Consider the following 8,086-nt stretch of genomic DNA (forward strand, 5'->3'; position numbering starts at 1 on the left):
AGTTTCAGTAACTCATATTATTACTAAAGCTGCATCAGGATACATAAAGACTTCTACAGGTATAGCCCCTTATCAATAGGAATATAGACAGCGCTATTCTAAGCTACTTCAGGATAGGAATTCCTTGCAGAGTAGTGCAGTGACAGCACACACATTGCGAGAAATAATAGGAAGACTAAATTGGCTGAGCTGAGACTAAACTAGTACAGTCTGCTAAATCTTCAGTAGATATTATATATTCAGCAACCTATGTGTCCGGAGTTTGCAATCTTCCATCACATTTGAGTCAGCCAATCCAGGGTGAAAGGAATCTTAAAGACAGGAGCCAGCAAATTTGCAACAGTATTTATTAAAGGGGATACGCAGCTAGTATTGCCATAGTAAATAAAAACAGGATCCAGCTTTCAGCAGGAAAACCTAGAGTTTATTTCACTAAAGATACCAGGTCAACCAGCCTGTTAGCTCTCCGGAAAGTGCACCACCTGTAAAGAAAGTGTTGGACTTTATGGTTGCCAACAATTTATATGCATGTAACAAATATGTTTAGGTCATAGAAAAAATGGAGTTATACACTTAGTTGCCGGGTAAATTGTAGTGTAACCTTTTAATGTGTTTTGTCTTACCTATCTGGAAAGTTTGACAGGTAAAACCCTAATCTTGTGTGAACAGTTGCATTTCTACTTCCTATACATGTATAGTTGTTATAGTAATCAATCAGTATACACCGTTTCCCTGATTGCTGTTTGCTTGGACGCAAGCAGTATACAGCCTTTCCAGTGTTCCAGTAAAATAAAATTAAACGTTCTTTACTTTGGAAATGTGAGTTCCTAGCAAATGTATAACTGGTAACATTATTGAATGTCGTAACATTGTTTAACCCGTGTTAGGTCTCTATAATAAAATGTAACTTTAACTGAAAACCTGTGGTGGTACCTACCTGTGCTAATAGTACCCTCCTTGCCTCTCTGAGTAACCAATAGGAAGTAAGAAACCTATCCTAACTTGGTGAGATTGGAACGCTTTACACCACACTTGTCGGGAGTGTCACATTTGGCATCACGAAGAACAGGATTCAGAGCCCAAAGTAAGGTGCTCCCCAAGCACAGAGAGTTACCTACTGTAATGTCAAGGGAGCAGAAAACTACGGCAGATTCATCCAGCAGTAGCCCAAGTATTTCAGGACGAATCCCAATTATGGCGCACCTGAACCCCATTACCTTACCATACTACTTTGGGGCCCCATGGCTCCCTACATATTCTGGAGATACACATGGAAAAATGTCAAGCACACTTGTGGAATTCAAAACAAAAATGCAGTCCATGTTTCGGCTCTATCAATTGGCTAGCCAGCAACAAGTTGAAATATTAACTGGACAGCTACAGGGGACTGCGCTGCGAGAAGTTTTGTCTTGGCCCCTGGAAGAAAAGCGGTCTGCAGATCAAGTTTTCCAGAGATTGGCCATAATGTTTGACACAAGTACCATTGCAGAGTTAAAATCGTGTTTCTATGCGCGTAGACAACAGCCGGGAGAATCACTACGAGATTTTGCTTTAAGTCTGCAAGAGGCCTTACAATTAATTCAAGAAGTGGACAAAACAGAGATGAGAAGAGTAGACAAGACACTGATAAATCAATTTATAGAAAGAACCAGCTGTGAAAATAACAGGTCTCAATTACGTCTCCTTCAGATGCATAAGCCTAACAATTCTTTTCCGGACTTTAAGGAGGCTGCTATTAAAGTGGTCGGCCTTAGTCACATTAAAGAAACATCTTTTCCTGAAATGCCGGGCTACCAAAAAAATCCAGACTTTGCGACTAACTACTCTATTCCAGGAGCCCTCCCCAAGACAAAGAAAGCTGTAGTTCAAAGCGCACAGACTGAAGCGCTTGATCCTCTTCATGCTCTTAAAGGACAGTTGAAAGAACTCACATTGGGAATTGCTGAAATTAATAAAGAACTACTGAAGTTAATTAAACACCAACCCCAAGAGCGATCTGAGTCTAGCTGGCAAACGGGGAGACAAGAACCTCAGAATGACTGGTGGAAACCACCTCAAGGGAGAGGCCGAAGACCTACTAACCACTTCAATTCACAGGGACGGCCAATTTGCCAGAGGTGCAACCATAGTGGCCATGTGGAATGGGTGTGTAATGGAAAAGAGCCTTTAAGAAGTCCTGAGGCCAAGGACCAACCCTCAGGAAGGACAGAGAGAATAGGTCCACTGATGAAAGAAAGACTACCCAGAGATGCGAGTCTGGGCCCAATAGAACAGAACCAAATAGAAATGGTCAGTACGCCACCTGTAGCCGATATTACATCAGCCATCACAAGAAAAGTACTGGGCAAAGTCGTATGGTTCCACGTGCGACGCGGCTATGGCTTCATAAAATGTGATGACAACAAGAGAGATATCTTTGTCCACTATACCGCCATTCAAAAGAACAACCCAAGAAAATATCTTTGAAGCCTGGGAGATGGAGAGACAGTTCAGTTTGATGTGGTGAAAAGGGAGAAAGGTCTACAGGCAGCTAATGTTACTGGTCCTGGTGGTGTCCCAGTTCAAGGCAGTAGATATGCGGCCGATCGCAAGCATTTTTGGTGCCATTCACATCGCAGATGTTCTCCACACAATTACCAGCAACACTACTGACACAGTGGAGGTGGAGAGAGATCAGAAGAAGTTAAAAGTGTGGTAGAGGGAGAGGACTCTAATCAACCACAGCCTTATAGGAAACATTGTTACCCACCATACTGTCCGGGGAGATCATATGGAAACCGACCGCACTGTCCCAATGCCCCTGTGCAGGGTGAAGTGATGGGGAAGACAGGTGATCAAGGTGTGGAGGAACCGAGTGGCTGGATGCAACTTAACCCGTTAAAAGTTTTCAGACTACGACTTTCTCAGGAGTTTTCATGCCAAAGTAAACCAGGAGCAATGATGCTTATTCCAGTGTGGCTTGCCATAACCAATCAGATTGGTGTGTCACTGATGGTAGAGAAGACATTGAAAGGGCTGCTGACTCACCCACAGCTGAGAGATTGGAATCTTTTGAGCAGAATCATAAGGATACCGTTATCCCAGAGTTGACATATGTAGTTTCAGAGGAACCTTATGTTACAGCCAAGAGGCCCATAATGTCTGTTCTAGCACAGTATGGGGTCCCAGAGGAAGAATATACAATTATAGATTCCAGTGAAGTGGCCCGAATTCTACGAAGAGCATCAAGACCCTCAGTAAAGAGACATAAGGGGAACTCAACCCACTAGAATATTGTATTTAATCTGAAAAGTTGTATGAAAAAGGTATTGAACAATATTGTTGTTTATTATTGTATGCAAGGTCATTTAATGCGTGAGGACACGCATGTTTCTAGTGGGGAGGTATTTGGTACCCCAGATCCAGAGTGTATCATATGTGTTACTTTGCTTATAGAAATATCTGTTTCTATACAAATTGGTATGAATATGTATATATGTATTTAAAAGTGTATTACAATAATATCCTGATTTTCTTGCCTCTGATTTGGGAGTCAGGAACTGTGTGTACAGACTCTGCAGCAGTGACAGGGTTAAGTGCTGCTGACATAGCTGAGGCAGCTCGAGGACACTGGAGGGGACAGTTAGAGGTGCACTGGGTGGGAAGTCAGCTGGCATGCGCAGGGACAGAGGTCAAGTGTATAAAAGAGCCGTTATCCTCAACGGTCAGCTAGACTGCGTGAGGTGACCTTCAGAGGAGGCAGAGCAGGTCTGTGGGCTGTTTACCTGCGCGCCTGAGGGGACTGGGGAGCGGCAGCTCTGATGCAGAGGTCTAGCTGTAGCAGCCTAGCAGGAGTAGAGAGTCGGGAGTTTCCTCAGTATGTGCAGCAAGGGGCTGTGACACAGCAGGCAGTCCCTCCTCCCAATAAGGAGGGCCATGGGTGGTGGCTGTGCAAAGGAAGGCAGGCACTGGAGAGACTGACAGATAGAGCTATCCTCTGAGTAATGCTGATTTGCCCAATGAAAGGAGAGGAGCTCCGTGAGTATTACTGCACAATCTTCACTGCTACCCTCTGCAGCAGCAGCAGCACCAGATAAACAGAGCCCACTTCCCTCTCTGACAGGAGCAGTGACAGAATTTGATAATTTAGGGGAACAGAGGCTAAGGGTCCCTAAGTGCTGTGTAATTCATGACAACCAGAGACTCAGGATTGTATCTATTAAAGACACAGTTACTGTACTACATAAACACTAAGGGCCTGATTCAGAGCCGGACGCAAGTGGCTGCTCATTCGCTCCGAGCGATGTTTGCCCAACTGCGCCTGCGTACAGATCGTAATACGCATGCGCGAACCAGTCAGTGCGGCCGAAAATCGTGTGCACGCAAAATAGCGAATGCCTGCTATTTTGAGTGACAGAATGAGGCGTATGTGGGTGGTAACAGGGGAAGGTGCTTGAAAACGGGGAGTGGAGGTCCGATCGCAGGCGTGCTTAAAGGTCAAAACGGGCGTTTTATGGGTGTGCATAATTAATACAGCAGCGTCATTGACAACGTCACTGTTTTTTTTTTTAGCCAGAACTGCTCGCAAAATTGTGGTAGCAAAAACCAACCACAGAATAGCGAGCAACTCATACCCTGTCCGATGTACTCGATTAATCTAATAAATAGCGGACATGACGTAGGATGCGAGCGGCCAGGGGGCGCATTTTCCCAAAAAACGACCGCAAGTTTTGTACGCTCGTTCAGCCCTAGAGGCGTGAACAGACCGCAAACAGCGAATGGTTCATTTGAATAACCACCCCTATTTTCTTGACGAGCGAGCGCAAATAGCGTCCGGCTCTGAATCAGGCCCTAAGCTCAAGGAGTTATTGGACTGGTAAAATCTATCCTGCTAAAACTTTGTCTTGTAGTGAGAATAAGGGAATTAAACACAAATTAATCTTACTGAATGTAAATATAAAGACTCTTCTGGAAATCCCTCTTTACCAAAGTTATAGTCTCATCAAGCTTGTACTCTTAGGAAGTTTCAGTAACTCATATTATTACTAAAGCTGCGTCAGGATACATAAAGACTTCAACAGAGATAGCCCCTTATCAATAGGAATACAGACAGTGCTATTCTATGCTACTTCAGGATAGGAATTCCTTGCAGAGTAGTGCAGTGACAGCACACACATTGCGAGAAATAATAGGAAGACTAAATTGGCTGTGCTTAAACTAGTACAGTCTGCTAAATCTTCAGTAGATATTATATATTCAGCAACCTATGTGTCCGGAGTTTGCAATCTTCCATCGCATTTGAGTCAGCCAATCCAGGGTGAAAGGAATCTTAAAGACAGGAGCCAGCAGATTTGCAACAGTATTTATTAAAGGGGATACGCAGCTAGTATTGCCATAGTAAATAAAAACAGGATCCAGCTTTCAACAGGAAAACCTAGAGTTTATTTCACTAAAGATACCAGGTCAACCAGCCTGTTAGCTCTCCGGAAAGTGCACCACCTGTAAAGAAAGTGTTGGACTTTATGGTTGCCAACAATTTATATGCATGTAACAAATATGTTTAGGTCTTAGAAAAAATGGAGTTATACACTTAGTTGCCGGGTAAATTGTTGCGCAACCTTTTAATGTGTTTTGTATTACCTATCTGGAAAGTTTGACAGGTAAAACCCAAATCTCGTGTGAACAGTTGCATTTCTACTTCCTATACATGTATAGTTGTTATAGTAATCAATTAGTATACACCGTTTCCCTGATTGCTGTTTGCTTGGACGCAAGCAGTATACAGCCTTTCCAGTGTTCCAGTAAAATAAAATTAAACGTTCTTTCCTTTGGAAATGTGAGTTCCTAGCAAATGTATAACTGGTAACATTATTGAATGTCGTAACATTGTTTAACCCATGTTAGGTCTCTATAATAAAATGTAACTTTAACTGAAAACCTGTGGTGGTAACTACCTGTGCTAATAGTACCCTCCTTGCCTCTCTGAGTAACCAATAGGAAGTAATAAACCTATCCTAACTTGGTGTGATTGGAACGCTTCACACCACACTTGTCGGGGTGTCACCCCCCCAGTAGTAGTCCCCATATACAGTGCCCCCAATAGCGGCCACCCCCCCCTAAAGTGCCCCAAGTAGCGGGCACCCCTCCATAAAGTGCCCCCAGTAGTGGTCACCCCCTATACAGTGCCCCCCCTGCTGTGCCAGGTTTGCATTCACACAAACACACACACAAAAGAAAAAAAAATACAACTTACCTGATCCCCACTCCTGACACGACCGCTGCTGTCCGCATCGAATCCCGGCTCTTCTCTTGCGCTATGGGAGAGATGTCATAATGTCTCTCCCATCATCCACTGCGGGGGGAGCCGGAATACGGAGCTCATGAGTGAGCTCCAGCCGGGTTTCTTCCTCCTTGGATGACGCAGCAGCCAATGAGAGTCTGTCTGACTCTCATTGGCTGGCTGCTATAACAAACACACAGCCGCCGCTGGCGGCTGTGTGTTTGTAAACTGTGTTGGGCAGACTGCTCTCACTGCAGTCTGCCTTACACTTGTGGAGCCAGTGGACTAGCGGGAGTAGTCCACTCCTTGGCTGCTGGTGGTACGGCCGAAAGGCGCCCCCCCTTTGGTCAGCGCTCCTGGCAAGTGCCATTCTGGCCAATGGGTAGATACGCCCCTGGCTGCTCGGCCAGGGTTTAACGCCGGACCACCCTATCTGGCCATTGGCCCTTCTGGCATTTGCCAGAAGTGCCAGATGGGCAGTCCGGCCCTGGATAGCAAATAAAGACATACCTAGGAGGATTGTGGCATCTAAAGACTGATAAAGTTCTTGCACAGTCAGATGCACCCTTGTGCACCAGGAGGAGGGCTATTAACAGCATTAGCATAAAGCCATGGATACAACTACGGTAAAAGATGCTAATGCGGTCGCAGTAACATACTCCTCAGAATCAGCCCCAGTGTGTCGTTAGGTGATGGTTACAGTTTAAATGTAATCACTGAAATTGACAAGATAATACCAGAATAAAAAAAATCCAGTCTGACTCTTGGTAAACTATTCAAATTCAAGGTGTAAACTTATGCCAAAGAATAAAGCTGGATACACAATAGACGATATATTGGACAATTTGCCAAATTCCAACAAATCAAAACGTCAAATCGTCAAAATTGTCCAATGTGTACAGACATTTGGGCTCCCTCATGCGTCATTCAAGGAACTACACCATTATTCTGGATGCGGTGGGGAACGACATATCTGGCGGTCGTACAACAGATCGTGAAGTGTGTATGGACCACCCGATATATCATCCAGACACATCTGCTGTCACTGGGCACACACATCGGCTTAAGGGGTCTATTTATAAGTATACAGTGATATTAACCATTTATCGCAGCAATAGGAAATCTATCATTGCAATTTAGCAATAAATGTTTGCCAAGCACCTGAGTAATACTGAACTCCTCGGGTATCCTGGATGGCAAGGCTTAGAGGAAATTTACTGCTTTACCGGACAGTAATGGTTTTCTTTGCACACGTACAGTATGAGCTGCCTTTGCCAGCTCACACATGAGCATTGCACTGGAAGCCCATTGAAGATCCACTAACAAGAAAAGTAAAAAATAGAAAAGGACCTGGACCCCAGTGGTTTTGTTTTTGTTTTGGCAAAACCACCCTCAGATGTTATGGTTTTAGCTTTGGCAAAAACACCTTCAAGCGTTTTGGTTCGGTTTTGGTTTTGAATTTTTTTTAAATTGATAAAAGCAGTTAAAATTATGTAATTTGGACCTGTTTACATGCAATCCATAACCCGAGATCTCGCTTTTAGATCTGAAATCTAAACTAACAGGTAGAACAAAACCAAACAGCTTATTTCTAGTTAAAAATAGAACAACATTTTTTATAATTTTATTATAAAAGCATTTTTACTGTATGTCCTGGACGACTGCAATCTCCATTCCAAGATCATTAAAGATAGAAAGTCAGCCTGTGAAACTTGTACTGCTGCTACCCATGGTAAATAAGCTAACCTGCAGGTAGCAGGAGACTATCGTGCCGATATCTGGCGATGCCTCTCTCTGACTCTCTTGCGCTGTTGCCTAAAAAGGAAT

At 43.9% G+C, this 8,086-nt stretch overlaps 1 pseudogene; it reads left to right on the forward strand.

Moving 5' to 3' along the window:
• The first annotated feature begins 1,122 nt into the window (after positions 1-1,122).
• Positions 1,123-3,090, forward strand: LOC148542052 (uncharacterized; annotated as a pseudogene).
• The last annotated feature ends 4,996 nt before the right edge of the window (positions 3,091-8,086 follow it).

Source organism: Taudactylus pleione, unplaced genomic scaffold (assembly GCF_031769625.1).
Source record: "Taudactylus pleione unplaced genomic scaffold, aTauple2 ptg000016l, whole genome shotgun sequence".
NCBI lineage: Eukaryota > Metazoa > Chordata > Amphibia > Anura > Myobatrachidae > Taudactylus > Taudactylus pleione.